Here is a 17,054-nt window from a genome sequence, read left to right on the forward strand (position 1 = left end):
CTGCCCTCATAGACACCAAGCGTGTTCCACTGAAGAACCAAATCCTGACTTCAGGGGGTCTGCTCATGCAGGGAGATCCAGTTTTGATCCAATGTCTGAATGCCTCCTGTTCAAAACAAGAAATGTACCTTTCTGAAACCCATTCTGAGCTGTCTTTGGCAGAAGTTTTTGATTCTTGTCATGTATGTATTCTGCCTCTATGGCAGCATATATTGCAGCATGTCAAATTATTTTCATATGTATATGCTAAGCAAGAAGGAGACAAATATAAAAACTACAAGAAAATTTTGGAGTTGAGGAAAAATAAGTTTAGTTATGGTAAATACACCTATTGTTCTGATAAAATTTACTTGATAGATAGATAGATAGACAGTTTAACTATTCATCTCATTTGGCCCATATTTCTGCCTGTGTTTGAGGAAAGATTTGTGGTCAATCGCTGCAAATGTTACACAGATGTTTGTTATAAGCAATTTAATGCAATAGCAAGCTTAGAGAGACACAGATTTCCCACCTTGCACTGATTGAAAGCCTAGGACACATGTGGTTAAATATCCCAGGTCATATCATATGTAATGCTAAATTTTACTCATCTTGGGCAAAGCAATGGCATAGATATCTTCTTTGTTTAATCATACACATTAATTCACAAAATGTCTAAAAAAAATACCCAAGCCCGTCCATATATCATTGTTTTTCAATGAGTTTTCTATAATTACATCTGTTAACAAAAGCGATAAATTCAATTAAAATTTAACTGACAGTGCATGAGAGCAAAGCAGGTTCTCTCTTTTTATGTCAAACACCTTATATTATGCCATGCATGTTAAGTTTTGCCACTCCTTAAGGCTTGCAACTGCAACATTTTAAGTGATATCTGGAGGCTTGTAATTGTATGTGCACATCAATTATGGATTGGATTCAGCATTTTCAGATAACTTCACCAATCACAAAGACAGCACAGTGGTCTCCTGGCATTTTCAGAGCAGTTTGGTTACAGGTGTAACACATACAGCCTTGTTAGTTCTCAGTGATGAGGGATTCCTTTCCCTGTTGGTTTCTAGCTGAAGCACTGACCATTGCTTTTCACTAACAATTTCTGTCTGCTCCCAAGAGATGTTTTAATGAGCCCCTCCGACATGGCCAAAGGCAAGAAATGTTCTCTGGGCCAGTGAGGTGAAGAGCCAAAGCTTAACCTACTAGGCAAGCAATAATTAATACGGCATTTTTGATTCATCTCAATTCATTAACAAAGTTTTTAAAATTATGACTGCTAAGCAACACAATGTTAAGTTTGTGGCATCGCTCCCAAGTATTGAGTGAGAAGCCCATGCCAAGGCATGTGAATATATATAAAAAATAATAATTTGTTACACAAATAAATGAATTTAGAATACTACTTTGGGAAAAGGCAACCGACAGATTTTAGCGGAAAGACTGATTTTAGCGGAAAAAGATAAATCTGTTTTCTGTTTGTTTTAAGGAGAGGAAATGAATACTGATTGGAAATGTATAGGCAGTCGGGCTTGTGCAGCATTTGGTTATGTTTTTGCAGAATACTCCATTTGTCTCAAATTTTCCCCAAATTTTTGGACTAAGTGCTAGTTATCCAAATTGATAACGGGAATGTGGTGTGACAGCATTACAAACTCCTTGAAAACATTGCTGTTGAACTGCACTGTGGTGTTGCACTCTGGCAAATAATTTGGCAGATCTTAGCTAGTACATTTTCTTTAGGAGGCAATTCCATTTAGTATTAATAATTACTGCTTTCGGGTGGGTCAAACTTCTATAGGGAATATTTGAAAAACGCTAGTCTGAACTGATTTAGAATCCTTCCAAATTTTAATTTGCATCAATTCGGGTTCTTGAAAGGAATAACCAATTAGGAGCAGTTGTATGGGGCAGGGGTTAGTATTTTTTTTTCTTCCTTCTTCCCCCAAGTCTAGGATATAAGGAAAGAAGAATAAAAGAAGTATTGTCAGAAAGACGAGTAAAAAGAAATATTAGTTAAAACGAATGCATCAAAACTGAAGCTCTTTAGAGATATGGAAAGGGCATCAATCACTTCTCTGGGCACATTAAGCTGTTACATATTATAGCCATCTCGGTTTAAGTGGTGTAAGACTCATCTCATTTGCATTTGTTGTGTTACAGTCTTGCTTCAGGCCTGTCTCCGCAGTGAATAAGGTGGCTGTGCAAGGCAGCTTGTGGCTGGCATAAAGGATATGTCAGAGTCAAGCTGCTTCACTAATCAGCTTTGCTGGGGCAGATACACGATAGTCTATGTGAAGAAATTTAGATAATAGTCTACAGCATCCACTAGAACTGTATATAGTGTATATGGGGCTTTAGTGTAACTTCTAATCCTTCATGGAAAATGTGTAAATACTGCGGTGATGTTCTAGTGACCTCTAAAGGCAGCTGGTTTGAGCTGTTATTTTGTTAAATCTCATGCTTTGAACTACCCATAATGTCGATGTTCTTTAAGCCTCTTCATGGGGAATTTTTTCCAAAGTGTATGATTAATCATGTTACGTTAAACCTTTCCTGTTTCATTTTTGTATTCTCACCCCTTTCCTTCTCTCTTCTGATTCCAGGTAAACCCCCTGCTCCTGCTCCCACTAGACGCCCCTTCTCATATGGATTGGTCACACTGGCTGACTGTGCTGGAGGCCAAGTCAGGGCTAAACGCCCAAGCCAACAGCAGTCCCAACTTGCATGACCCTCCCCTGGGGCCCAGCAGTGGTAGCCTGTGCTGTGGTCTCTCTCCATTCCTCCTCTAAACAACTTGGCATTATCATCAATTCCCCTGCCTCCAGCAGGCCAGATCAGAGGCTTTATTCACACAGTACCTTGCCACAGGTGCTGCTTCGAGCTGAATTTGACTCCACTGCCACGCTGGCTAAAAAGTAAGTTTTTAAAGACATTGCTTTTCTGTTTCAGTGTTTTTGTTTGTTTGTTTGTTTTAAACAACATCCACCAAAAGTTTGGATTCCAAAATCAACCCCCCACCCTCCATCGGCTCTATGCGGTACAGCACTTTCCCCCTCATACCATTGCCCTTTGCTCAGCTGGCAGGTATGGTACACCATTTTTATTGAGCGCCAACTTGTAAAAGTGGCTAGGTCAGAGCCAGGATCCTTCTACTTATTAGATGAAAGCTCCAGTCATGAGCCTCTACTGTTTGTTCATATCATGCATACAGCAGTTTGGTTTGTAAACATGAAACTCTCTGTGCTTTCATTTGCCTAAATCATCATTAAACAATTAGGTAGGACATTACTCGTACATTGGCATAATGGTAAGAAAAATTAAACCTCTGAGGGTAACAAAAAGCAACAGAGTATTTTGCATGCAGGTGATTCTTAGGAATAATAGAACAAGAATGTCTTTTTCTTAGTTCTCTATTGAGGATGAGAGGAGTGTTTTAAAAAATGGCACCATGAAAGACCTATAAAGTTGAATAGTTGGGAGATAATAACTCTAATGGTAAAGGTCCCTGCATACGTATACCACCCTGCCTCTGGCAGTAATCCTGGCTTTGGGGATCTGAAATTTCCTAAAGATGTATTAGTGTCTTATACACATGTGCTCTTGTGCACTCATAATCCTTTTCACTAGCTTCTTAGCTGCATGCTTTGTATTTAAATTTTCCTTCTGACCAAGTAAATCCCTTTGGATGAAGTGACAGGAGCTTTTCAGCACCCATAGCTGGGTGACAGCTGGTGCAGAGACTCTGAAAGACTGCAAAGTATTCCTTACTAGCTTTCTTCAGGACCGGTGTCAGCCACCAGCTGAGCGATTTGTTAGTTCCCCCTTTGGGCATCAGTCAGCTGAAGAGACTCGCATTAAATGCTAGAGTAATCCAATAGATATTAATATAAAAACAATATCTGTGCTTCTGGCTTAGCTGTGTTTTTAATTAGATACTTATTTATTACATGCGAACATGGTACATTTTCATGCATCTGATGAAGTGAGCTGTAGCTGTAGCTCACGAAAACTTATGCTCAAATAAATTTGTTAGTCTCTAAGGTGCCACAAGTCCTCCCATTCTTTTTATTACGTTCAGTGTAAGAAGTATAGTCTGGTTTCAGAAAACATGGTTAAAACTATGGTTTGAAAAGAAGTAATTGTCAGCAGCCTTTCAAAGAGCAGTGCAATGGTTAAAGTAGTTTACTTACCGATCACAGAACAAAATGTTTGTATTTTTTTCCCCCCGCAAGTCAAGTTTCCCTGCAATGTCCAATACATAATATATTCTGTTATTTATATCAAAATGTGAAGGGTTGCTTCTCAGGGGTTCTGACAAGTCTTTGCTATTGGCCTTAGAAATCAGAAGCCATGGAACTCCGGAAGTACATCTTACAATGTAATCAGGTTGTTAAAGGTAAAGCAGTCCAAAAATGGAACTCTTCTAGAGCCACGCTGTTAGCACGACGTAACCGTTCAGACTGTCTGGATGTTTCCTGCCGAGATTTTTTTGCGAGGGTGCAGACAAATAGGAAAAACGCTGTGCTGTACCCTCGGCACTGAAAACAAGGGAGTCATTCAAAACAAGCCCGTTTTCAAACACAGCTGATTACATTTTTAAAGATTCCTTAATGTTGTGTCACTCTCTAAAGCTATAGTATTGCAGCACAGAGCCAAAACCAGTTCTCACCCATTCGGAGTTGAAGTTTGCCTGAGCAAGGTCTGTAGAGGCTGGCCGAAGATTTATGAAAGCAGCTTTGTACAGAAAGTCCAGTTCACATTAAAATATTTTATCCAAGACTCACATACTCACACACACACACATGTTTGTGAAAATATCGTAAATATAAAGGGTACTCTAGCTTGCGATAACAGAAGTTTCGAGCTCCTTTGCTTTTATTTCTTTTTTGCAGAAATATTTTGGTAAGTAAAACTCTCTTCCCCAGTAAGGGATGTTTAGGGGATGTGTGTGTGTGCATGTCTCTGTGATTGCTTTGTTCTGCAGGGAAGAAATCAGAATTCCAAAAAGAACTGCTCCTCACTAAAACGCTCTGAACCCTTGTTGCTTCTAAAGTCAAATATCGGAACTGAAAAGTGAAATATTTGAAGATGTTCCTGGATCTAATTCTGTTCCTCTTGACTTCAGTGGAGCAGGTTTGGGCATTCTGTGCCTATTAACAGCAAGTTTGAAAACGTTTTCTTATGCATGATGGTTTTCCAAAATATGGTAATGGTTTCAAGAGTATACATTTCCATCAACTTTTTTTGAATTTAAATAAATTTGTCTGTTTTTAAAACACATTAAACTGTTGTGTTGACCTTTTAATTTCACCTAGGATAACTGAATAATAGTGTGTGTTAGATGGAAAGAATAAAGCAATATATTAATTTTGCAAGGTGATTTCTATTTATGAGTGCGTTAGGGTCATGGAGTTGAGGGAAATGAATAAATAAATAAGCCCAAAGGAAATGTTGTCATGTTGCTGTTTCTTTTACTTTGGAAACTTAGCCAAACTAATTTTCAAAATAAAAATAGGGGTTTATACTTTTAAAAATTGTTCAAACATTACTGACACACAAGAGGGAAAACATGATTCAATCTCAATAGGGAAATGGCATTACTTTTCAAAACCAAAGAGAGACATTTCTTTTCATTTTTTTAAAATTCCTGTCCTATCTCAATCTATCCTTGCTATTCATTCTTACATCTGGATTTTGACCCACTCTTTTGCATGCATTTTTTTCTTCCAAATAAACTTCTATTGAGCTAGAAAATACGTACTTGCTAAAATTTCAGATTAACCAGATCCCTGAATGACTTTCTGATGGGTCTGATCCTGCTGTCCCAGAAGTCAGTGGGAGTTTTAGCTCTCTTTGATTTCAAGAGAAACATGACAGGGCCCTACATTTGTAATACTTGTGTACTAGTTATAGATGTGAATAAGCAGAGCTGAAAGCCTTCTTGGAAGTGGTGCAATTCTAGAAATCTGCTAATAATAAAAATGTAATTTGGAAGATTTTGGTTTGAACTTGGAGCATTTCAATTAGGTCTTGAACTCAAGCACTTCTTCAGCATTTTCCCCTTATGAATTATTAATATGGGGCTTGTAATGGGCTCACGAGTGACTCCTGAATCCTTAGTAGTAAAACATGATCATTTGATCATAATACTATACTGAAGAATTCAAGAGATGTATATCAAGAATAATACGTATATTTCTACATTATGTTTATATATTCTGCTGTATATATGTGTATGTATATGCATACACACACACAATTCCAGAGAATTTGGTGTTCTGCATTCATTCTCTCTCTATAGAAAGAGAGTTTCCAGTTTGCATCTAAAGGTCCCAGATTTTGCATTTTTATTCTTTTATTCCTTTTCTTTAGAAACTTTTCTCTGGTTATTTCAAAATATTTTTTATAAGTTGTTCTTTTTAGATGTTAGGAAACATTGTTTGGCCAATTTTTTTAAAACAAATTTCCAGCTAGGGAAAAAAAAATATAGGGCATACCTGTATGTTTGGTGTCTGTTTACATTTTCTGTAATGTTGTCATTAAGCACACGACGTAGACTTAAAGGACGTCAAAACTGACAGCCACACTATGATTGATGATGGTGTGCTAGACTAATTCTTACCAGGTGTGGTGTGATGTGAATTCAAATGTAGCTCAGAGTTCTTATTTGTATTAGTAAAGTTATGCTTTGTCAAAGTTCTGTGACTTCTTAACCTATTAAATCCCATCTTCTTAATCCCAGTTTTTCTTTCCTTTATTGCTGTACACGTTTTGCTTCCCCTCCCCCCAGAAAACAATACTCATGCCTTGTGATTTCTTAAGATATCAGTTTGTACAAACGCACAACTTGGAAAATACTGAATCTGATGGGGTTATGTTACCTAAGTCTAAAATTTTACAGAGAGGCTTCCTAAGTGACTTGACCTGGGGTAGACGAGATTCTGTAGTGTGAAATTCACTTAATCAGCACAAAGCATGAGCAGCAGAGCTTGATGAGTGTGAAGTGTATAAGCCATCCCTGCCAAACCCAAGACTTGGGCTGCAGCCCCCACCCCTCCGCTCCCACATGTCACCACCATCACTGTTTCCTATCTGTTACTAGTATTGTGTGGGGGGGTAACTGGACTCTCTTAAAGGCCAGTGGAAGCTGCTAGGTGCACAGCGCTTTTGAAAATAGGGCAATGGCTTTAGGAGCCCAATGTTAGGTTTTGATTTTTGAAAATCTTGGCCTCAGTGAATAATTTTCATCCTATGGACTGTCTGTGAATTGTTGGCCTTGACTATTTGGTAGTTATCTGTGTTGTGTGATAGGTGGCTGTAGACACATGGTTTTGTTTCTGTTTCCTGATTGGATGACGGAAACTTTTTGAAAAAAGAAAATTAACACAGATCATGAATTTCCAATATGAATTTTGAGGTGCATAAACATGTATGGTAATTTTGATGAAACCTTCCGATTTGGCAGACAATCAGAGAATCAGAAATTTAGTTGGGGATTGGTCCTGCTTTGAGCAGGGGGTTGGACTAGATGACCTCCTGAGGTCCCTTCCGGCCCTGATTTTCTATGATTCTGAAAAGTCTGAAATAATGAGCAATATGACCCCATGAATCATAGCAGACCAAACCACAATTTGCACTTTAATTTGTAAAAGTGTTCGTTCATCTTTTTTCCCCTTTATTTGACAAGGTATAATTTTAAGTTAGTCCTTTCTTATGCAAATTCCCATTGATTCAAATGGGATTTTGCCTGAGTAAAGACTACGTAAAGACTTCTGGGTGTGACCCTTGGGGGCAAACTCAGACCACTCTTTTATGGATACAAAGAATCCAGAGCAGGATTAGTGCAGTTCTATTAAACACTGGGGGATGGATAATGGGGGCCAGCAAAGAAGGCACTGCTCTGCATGGGTGCCCTCTGAAGAAGAGCAGAAAGGGATAATGTGGGGAACCACCATAGACTGGATTATCCTGGCACCCCTCTGTAAGAGGCACATAAGGTGCATAGTTAGGCTGAAGTAACTGCCACAGAGCTGCTCTGCAGGCACTCTATAACCCTGGAGGCAGCTCACTGTCTAGCTCCCTCACACCAGAGTAGGTATATACCTCAGGCCCTGGTGGTCTGGGTTTTGGCCATAGTGCATAAATAATTTGGTTCCCACTTGTGTTATTGTCCTTCTTTTTGGGGTAACTCAATTAATATTGCAAAAACCATGTCCAGACTACAAGGACTTGGAGCTGGATACCAACCAGGATAAACACTGCTAACCACTTATATTTAGGTACCTGGAGACATTGGCTACTTGGTATCTAAAATGAGTTAGCCCAATTGTTTCCCATTAGCTTCAACTGGGCAATATTTTGCACCACAGAAAAGAAGGGAAATTTAGTTTGGATTTTTGCATTTACACATACGTGTCCACTTCTGTGGACCTTCCCCTATGCCAGTTCCCCCTGCACTTCAGCTAGCTGAAAGATACCTATGCACATACATGGAAGGTGGAGGGATAGGGGTTAGGGTGGTGGGTGGGATTGTGCTAGTAACAATAGGAGGTAAAAAATTAATCTGAACTGAAACCTATTATTTCTAATTGGGGATGAAGTCTGTACTCACAAAACGTCTGCCCACGTTTTTGCATCCTAGAACTAAATTTTGGGTGCCAGTCTCACTATTTGCAGCTCTAAGTACATTTTTTGTGTTTAGTGAAAAAGGGAGATCATGCTTCTTTTGAAAACATTGCTCTTTGTAAATACAGCTTTGTTTCTTTTTGAACTATATAAGGTGTGGATTTATGGTTCCACAGAGGCAAGTTAATGCCTTGCCTTATTCTGCAAAACAAGAAAACCCATCTCAAGAAATTGTCAGGTGCAATATGTCTTCAAGACACATGCACAGAAGACCCATTTACAGAGTGGGTATTCAAACTTACCAATTGCTTGCGATAGCTAAATGAGATTTGCAGTTAGCTAATCTCAGTATTTAGAGCATTCAAGCTACTTCCTACAGAAAATACAAGGTATCCAAGGGAATACTGAAGCTAGTGAGCAAACTGTAGATATTTAAATTAGGTAAAATTGGCAAGTTTTCCAGTATCATCATTGTAGAAGCCTAAGGTGAATATCCTAACTTTCTCAAAGCACCCCTCTTTCTCTAGCCCAGGCCCGACATCCACCATTCAAAATGCAGTACCCCTCTCTCTAACCTCCACTTATTCAGGGGCTAGGAGGGTTTCGTTGACTTGCAGTTTCATGACTGGCAGGGGGAGGAGCATTGACACCCTTCCTCCCCCATCTTTTGCAGCCTCGTGCTTGGGCGGAACTTGGGCAGAGCTCCCGGGTCCTTAGTTCTTCCCCCTGATGCCAGATAGATCCGTTCATGGTCCTCCTTCGGGGCACAGGAGGACCTGGAACAAATCATGCCACCATCTCTGTCTCGTTTTACCCCGCTGTCAGATGTGGATGGTAATACTTCACCGTAACAGAGAGTTATTGCGAGGTTTAGTTGACTAACGTCTGTAAATTCTTTAGAAATATTTCAGGGAAAGTTGCTATGTAGTGCAATGTTGTGATGATGATTATTTAGATTAAAACTTAGGGATCCAAATTAAGTGGGTGGTAGCTTGCAGTATGTACTCCTCTCCTCTTGAACTCATGGTAACTGCGATGTTTCTATTATTCCTTCATCTTGCTTATCAAATAAAGGTGGTACGTTTTTGTTTGCTCTGCAGTCACACAGGAAGGAAAAGAAAGAGAAAGAAGAGCAGGGAAGCACATGGACACCCTGACTCTCCATAGTAAGAGGAACACATGGCCAAGAGTGGCAGAAGTGAAACGCAGGTTGAATACATGTTGGCAAGAAGGACATGAGTGGAATACAGCAGGCAGCACTGAGGAGGAATTAGCTCTGACCTTAATATGCTGTTGAACAAAGCACAACGTGAGGGTTTCTGAGGCCATTACGGATCTAACATGCTAACGGTGGTCAAAGCATATTAAGAGTTTTATTAAGAGACCCTTATGTATCATTTTATCACAGTAGAATTACACAGTCAGTGCTGTGCAGGGAGAATTAGTGAGGCAATTCTCATCAAGGGCCCAAACCTCATTGACTTCAGGGGGAATTTTGCCTTCTTAAGCACTGAAGGATCAGGCTCTAAGGTTGGATAAGCCAAGCTCTAACCTATCCTTCTTAGGATAGCTTAGGGTATCAGCTACTGCTCATGCAGAGGCGTCTCACAAGGCATTTTAATCTTAAGAGGAAACATTTCATTGCAATGCACAGTGACTGACATTCTCCTCAAAAAGTTTTTTATTACATCTTTTTCCCTGATTAAAAATATCAAGACATGCACATTCATACACAGGCATTCAATACAGGAGGTCTGGAATCCACATTCAGTTCAGACTGGAGGAGATCTGGCAACTTCCAACCCTTGAGAGATTCATCCCATACTAATAATAGCCACAATTTACAGATAATCATCAAGAGAAGTTAATCTGTTTGTTTTGCGGGGGGGTGGCGGGGGGGGGGGGAGGAGAAGGGGTTCTAAGATATTCAAGTATTTTCTGCCACAAAGGATCATAAGCAATGTGAGTTAGGCCATGCTGCTTTAATTATATTTACAGGTCTGGGATCAAATTATGGCATTTAGCTACTGGTCTGAGCAAGGAGTGAGATGGGGCACACTGACTCATGGGGAATGTGGGGAGGGACTACACCCCAAGGAGGCACAATTCTTCCCGTGCAGCCTAACAGGAGGTCTCGCCATCCTTTAAACTGTTCCAGCTGCAACACAGTTGTGCCATCTCCACACCACTCCAGCAATGCACCAAAGGAGTGGTCCATGTGTTACCCCAAGAGCAGGTTTTCTAATTACCCCAGGCCCTTTTGCGGGTCCCGCGGAGGTGGGGCGATTCACTGAACACTCTCCACCTATATAAGTGCTGAGAGGAGGGAAGGTCCAATGCTTGGTGATCTAGCCTGGTACTGGGGAGACTTGGGTTCAATTCCTTGCTTCACTATCAACTTCCTGTGTGACCTTGGGTAGGCCAGTCTCTCTCTGCCTCAGTTCCCCATCTGTACAAAGGGGATAACAGCAGTTCCCTACCTCACAGGGGTACTATGAGGGTGAATATATTAATGATAGTGAGGGGGCTCAGGTATTTTGTTAATGTGACCATAGAAGTACCTAAGATAGATAGATGGCACAATTCATCCCTTCATATAAAACTGTTGTAATAATAATAATTAATAATAAGTATAGTTGTTGTAATAGAGTATGGCTACTGACATCCCTGGGAATGTATGCTACATGTAATAAGAAAGTAAATACTATGCTGTTCCCAAGACTGGATGTTTATTTGTGATGGGTGAACCTCAAGGGGTTCAGAGGTTTGGCTAACAGTCACCTCTACACAGAGAGAGAGTAGGAAATGGTAAATTAATCCTTCCACAGGAAGGCCATTTTATAACTGTAGCCCACGCTGGGTAGAGTAGTGCTAAGAGAAGTGGGCTTTCTCACTCCTTCTGGTGACACTGAGGCTCCTTTCCCAGTGACCACATCTCCATCAAATATAAAAAGCCTTTCAGAACCAATATGGTCATGCAGCAAGATATATTTAGTGGCCATATGATTAGTCATAAGCTTTTCATGAGGCAACCAATATGCCAGAGGAACTTATTTAACCCAAATGTTAATTTTACTAGGTAACTGTGCAGTACAGTAGGGGAAGAGCAGTGTGTACTTACCTCTTTTGATATATGAGGTAAATTGTTCCACATCATTATTACAGTCACTGTCATTTATAATCACAATGTCTAGCAGCCTGTTGGTGGAGGGCAATTAGTGCTGCAGAACAAATACTAGTAGATGGGACACTACTGACTCTGTGGGACTGTAACTGGACAAGGAGGAAATGACTGATGAAAAACATAAGTACCTCAGCTTTTTCAGTCCAAAACAGACCACAGACCCCTTTTCTGGTCTATACTGTCAGCCAACAGATAGCTCCAGAGCCAAAAGACATACAAAGTAACTGCTCTATTGTCCTTTTTTGCCTTATGGTTACCAGATCCTAAGGGAAAAGGCTACAATGATATTTGCTGAGCTTTCCTTTCTTTAGTCTTATTTTCCCCATATATCTGGATGAAGAACAATGTCCTGCTTATGTCATTGAACAACAGAATCATAGAAGATTAGGGTTGGAAGAGACCTCAGGAGGTCATCTAGTCCAACCCGCTGCTCAAAGCAGGACCAACCCCAACTAAATCATCCCTGCCAGGGTTTTGTCAAGCCAGGCCTTAAAAACCTCTAAGGATGAAGATTCCACCACCTCCCTAGGTAACCCATTCCAGTGCTTCACCTACCTCCTAGTGAAATTGTTTTTCCTAATATCCAAGCTAGACCTCCCAGACTGCAACTTGAGACCATTGCTTCTTGTTCTGTCATCTGCCACCACTAAGAATAGCCTAGTTCCATCCTCTTTGGAACCCCCCTTCAGGTAGTTAAAGCTGCTGTTAAATCCCCCCTCACTCTTCTCTTCTGCAGACTAAATAACCCCAGTTCCTTCAGCCTCTTCTTGTAAGTCATGTGCCCCAGCCCCCTAATCATTTTTGTTGCCCTCCGCTGGACTCTCTCCAATTTGTCCACATCCTTTCTGTAGTGGGGGGACCAAAATTGGATGCAATACTCCAGATGTGACCTCACCAGTGCCAAACAGAGGGGAATAATCACTTCCCTCAATCTGCTGGCAATGCTCCTACTAATGCAGCCCAATATGCCGTTAGCCTTCTTGGCAACAAGGGCACATTGTTGACTCATATCCAGCTTCTCATCCACTGTAATCTCTAGGTCCTTTCCTGCAGAACTGCCACTTAGTCAGTCAGTCCCCAGCCTGTAGCAGTGCATGGGATTCTTCCATCCTAAGTGCAGGACTCTGCACTTGTCCTTGTTGAACCTCATCAGATTTATTTTGGCTCAATCCTCCAATTTGTCTAGATCACTCTGGACCCTAACCCTACCCTCCAGCATATCTACCTCTTCGCGCAGCTAGTGTCATCTGCGAACTTGCTGAGGGTGCAATCCATCCCATCATCCAGATCATTAATGAAGATGTTGAACAAAACCGTCCCCAGAACTGACCCCTAGGGTACTCTGCTTGATACCCGCTGCCAACTAGACATCAATCCATTGATCACTACCCATTGAGCTCGATGATATGGCCAGCTTTCTCTCCACCTTATAGTCCATTCATCCAATCCATACTTTTTTAATTTGCTGGCAAGAATACCTTGGGAGATTGTATAAAAAGCTTTGCTAAAGTCAAGGTATATCATGTCCACTGCTTTCCCCATATCCACAGAGCCAGTTATCTCATTGTAGAAGGCAATCAAGTTGGTCAGCATGACTTGCCCTTGGTAAATCCATGTTGACCGTTCCTGATAACCTTTCTCTCCTCCAAGTGCTTCAAAATGGATTCCTTGAGGACCTGCTCCATGATTTTTTCCAGGGACTGAGGTGAGGCTGACTGGTCTGTAGTTCCTTGGATTCTCCTTCTTCCCTTTTTAAAAGATGGAAACTATATTTGCCTTTTTCCAATCATCTGGGACCTCCCCAGATAACCATGAATTTTCAAATATAATGGCCAATGGCTCGGTGATCACATCAGCCAACTCTCTGAGCACCCTCGGATGCATTATATCCAGACCCATGGACTTGCGTATGTCCAGCTTTTCTAAATAGTCCTTGACCTGTTCTTTTACCACCATACTTGATGGACTCATTTCTACTTTCTTGTAGATCATGCTCATTCCTGGAATAGGGAGAGGTGTGTTTTTTCTGGTTTGTGGACCTTTCATGTACTACTAAAATGGAATGTTTTCATCATTCTATATTTAGGTAATAGTTTCACCTCATGTGGCAGTCATTGGACTTTCAGGATAAAGATTTCAAAATGTGGTGCCCAAATGGTATCAACAAAATTTTTGTGCACTCCCATTTTACATGTACAGCCTTCATTAGGATATGGAAAAAACAGGCAATTGCAAACATAACTGCCTATTTGCTCATGTAAGAACCTGTTTTGCAAATGCTCATGCATGAAGGTATCACTTCTAGAAATGTTGCACTTACCATCTATGAATCCTGTGGATGATGTTGCAATTATGAGCACACCCCAAATCCTCAAATATCTTTTAAATATTGCTACTGTTGCATGTAATTAAAGGAAGACTGATTTAGAAGTAAGCTTATTATTTATTTTAATAATAAAACAAGCTGGTTTTATATTATTTGGTGTCAAAGATGAAATCTTAACTAGGTTTTTGGCCAGTAGACTGTGGGTCCTTCTCCCCTCTTTTGCCCCCTGCATGGGGATGAACAACAAATGCAGACCTGCACCTTACTGAATGAAGGGACTGCTCCTTGTTAATGCCCCATGAGGAACAAGTCACCTCAAAAGGTTTAGGGAGGGTCAAGGAGAAGGCAGGGCCATGGATCACCAACCTGCTCTGCAGTGGCCAGTCATGGAGAAGATTACCTGTTTCACCTTCCTAAGAAATACCTGTTGAACTCTAGGTCAGTGATTCTCAACCAGGGGTCTGGGGCCCACAAGCAGGTTTTAGGGGTCCACCAAGCAGGGCCACTTTCTGTGGCCCAAGGTAGAAAGCTGAAGCCCCACACATGGGACTGAAGCCTGGGGTTCCAGGCCCCACCACCCAGCTGAAGCCAAAGTCTGAGCAACTTAGCTTCACAGGGCCTCCTGTGGCATAGGGCCCCAGGCAATTGCCCTGCTTTCTACCCCCTAATGCTGGTCCTGCCTTTTATATGCAGAAAAACAGTTGTGGCATGGTTGGGCCATGGAGTTTGTACACCATGATGGGGGGGCCTTGGAAAGAAAAAGGTTGAGAACCCCTGCTCTAGATGAACTTCCCCTGTGTCCTGGGGAGCAACGGAAGGAAGGAAAAAATCAAATGCAAAACTACAAAATGGGAAATAACTGGCTAGACAGTGGTAGAGCAGAAAAGGATCTGTGGGTTATAGTGGATTGCAAATTGAATATGAGTCAACGATGTGATACAGTTGCAAAATAAAGGCTAATATCATTCAGGGGTGTATTAACAGGAGTCTCATATATAAGACATGGGAGGTAATTGACCTACTCTACTCAGAAGTGGTAAAGCCTCTCCGCTGGAATATTGTCCTTTTCTGGGTGCCACACTTTAAGAAAGAGGTGGACAAACTGGAGAGACTCCAGAGGAGAGCAACATAGAATCATAGAATATCAGGGTTGGAAGGGACCTCAGGAGGTCATCTAGTCCAACCCCCTGCTCAAAGCAGGACCAATCCCCAACTAAATCATCCCAGCCAGGGCTTTGTCAAGCCGGGCCTTAAAAACCTCTAAGGAAGGAGATTCCACCACCTCCCTAGGTAACCCCATTCCAGTGCTTCACCACCCTCCTAGTGAAATAGTTTTTCCTAATATCCAACCTAAACCTCCCCCACTGCAACTTGAGACCATTAGTCCTTGCTCTGTCATCTGCTACTACTGAGAACAGTCTAGATCCATCCTCTTTTGAACCCACTTCCAGGTAGGTGAAAGCAGCTATCAAATCCCTACTCATTCTTCTCTTCTTCAGAATAAAAAAATCCCAGTTCCCTAAGCCTCTCCTCATAAGTCATGTGTTCCAGTCCCCTAATCATTTTTGTTGCCCTCTGCTGGACGCTTTCCAATTTTTTTCACATCCTTCTTGTAGTGTGGGGCCCAAAACTGGACATAGTACTCCAGATGAGGCCTCACCAATATCGAATAGAGGGGAACGATCACATCCCTCGATCTGCTGGCAATGCCCCTACTTATACAGCCCAAAATGCCATTGGCCTTCTTGGCAACAAGGGCACACAGTTGACTCATATCCAGCTTCTCATCCACTGTCACCCCTAGGTCCTTTTCTGCAGAACTGCTGCTTAGTTATTCGGTCCCTAGTCTGTAGCAGTGCATGGGATTCTTCCATCCTAAGTGCAAGACTCTGCACTTGTCCTTGTTGAACCTCATCAGATTTCTTTTGACCCAATCCTCCAATTTGTCTAGGCCCTCTGTATCCTATCCCTACCCTCCAGCGTATCTACCTCTCCTCCCAGTTTAGTGTCATCTGCAAACTTGCTGAGGGTGCAATCCACACCATCCTCCAGATCATTTATGAAGATATTGAACAAAACCGGCCCGAGGACTGACCCTTGGGGCACTCCACTTGATACCGGCTGCCAGCTAGACATGGAGCCATTGATCGCTACCCATTGAGCTCGATGATATGGCCAGCTTTCTCTCCACCTTATAGTCCATTCATCCAATCCATACTTTTTTAATTTGCTGGCAAGAATACCTTGGGAGATTGTATAAAAAGCTTTGCTAAAGTCAAGGTATATCATGTCCACTGCTTTCCCCATATCCACAGAGCCAGTTATCTCATCATAGAAGGCAATCAGGTTGGTCAGCATGACTTGCCCTTGGTGAATCCATGCTGACTATTCCTGATCACTTTCCTCTCATCTAAGTGCTTCAGAATTGATTCCTTGAGGACCTGCTCCATAATTTTTCCAGGGACTGAGGTGAGGCTGACTGGCCTGTAGTTCCCAGGATCCTCCTTCTTCCCTTTTTTAAAGATGGGCACTACATTAGCCTTTTTCCAGTTGTCCGGGACTTCCCCTGATCGCCATGAGTTTTCAAAGATAACGGCCAATGGCTCTGCAATCACATCCGCCAACTCCTTTAGCACTCTCAGATGCAGCGCATCTGGCCCCATGGACAAAAATGATCTGATCTATGAGGAAAGGTTAAAAGAACTGGACATGTTTAGTCTTGAGGAGAGAAGACTGAAGGGGGACTGATAATTGTCTTCAGATGTATTATGGGCTGTTATAAAGAGGATGGTGATCAACTTCACTCCATATTCACTGAAGGTAAGGTGAGAAGTGATGGTCTTACTTGCAGATTTAGGTTAGGTATTAGGAAAAACTTTCTAACTATAAGGGTAGTTAAGCTCTGGAATAGGCTTCAAAGGG

The 17,054-nt window shown here is 41.5% G+C and overlaps 1 long non-coding RNA gene across 1 annotated transcript in view; it reads left to right on the plus strand.

Annotated features, from left to right (window-relative positions):
- Positions 1-2,663: 2,663 nt before the first annotated feature.
- LOC122462100 overlaps positions 2,664-17,054 on the plus strand; it is a 54,742-nt gene continuing 40,351 nt past the window's right edge. Inside the window, exon 1 of the long non-coding RNA XR_006284453.1 lies at positions 2,664-2,912. This is a non-coding gene — a long non-coding RNA (uncharacterized LOC122462100). The remainder of the gene's footprint in view (positions 2,913-17,054) is intronic.

The sequence above is a fragment of the Chelonia mydas genome, chromosome 1 (assembly GCF_015237465.2).
Source record: "Chelonia mydas isolate rCheMyd1 chromosome 1, rCheMyd1.pri.v2, whole genome shotgun sequence".
Classification (NCBI taxonomy): Eukaryota; Metazoa; Chordata; order Testudines; family Cheloniidae; genus Chelonia; species Chelonia mydas.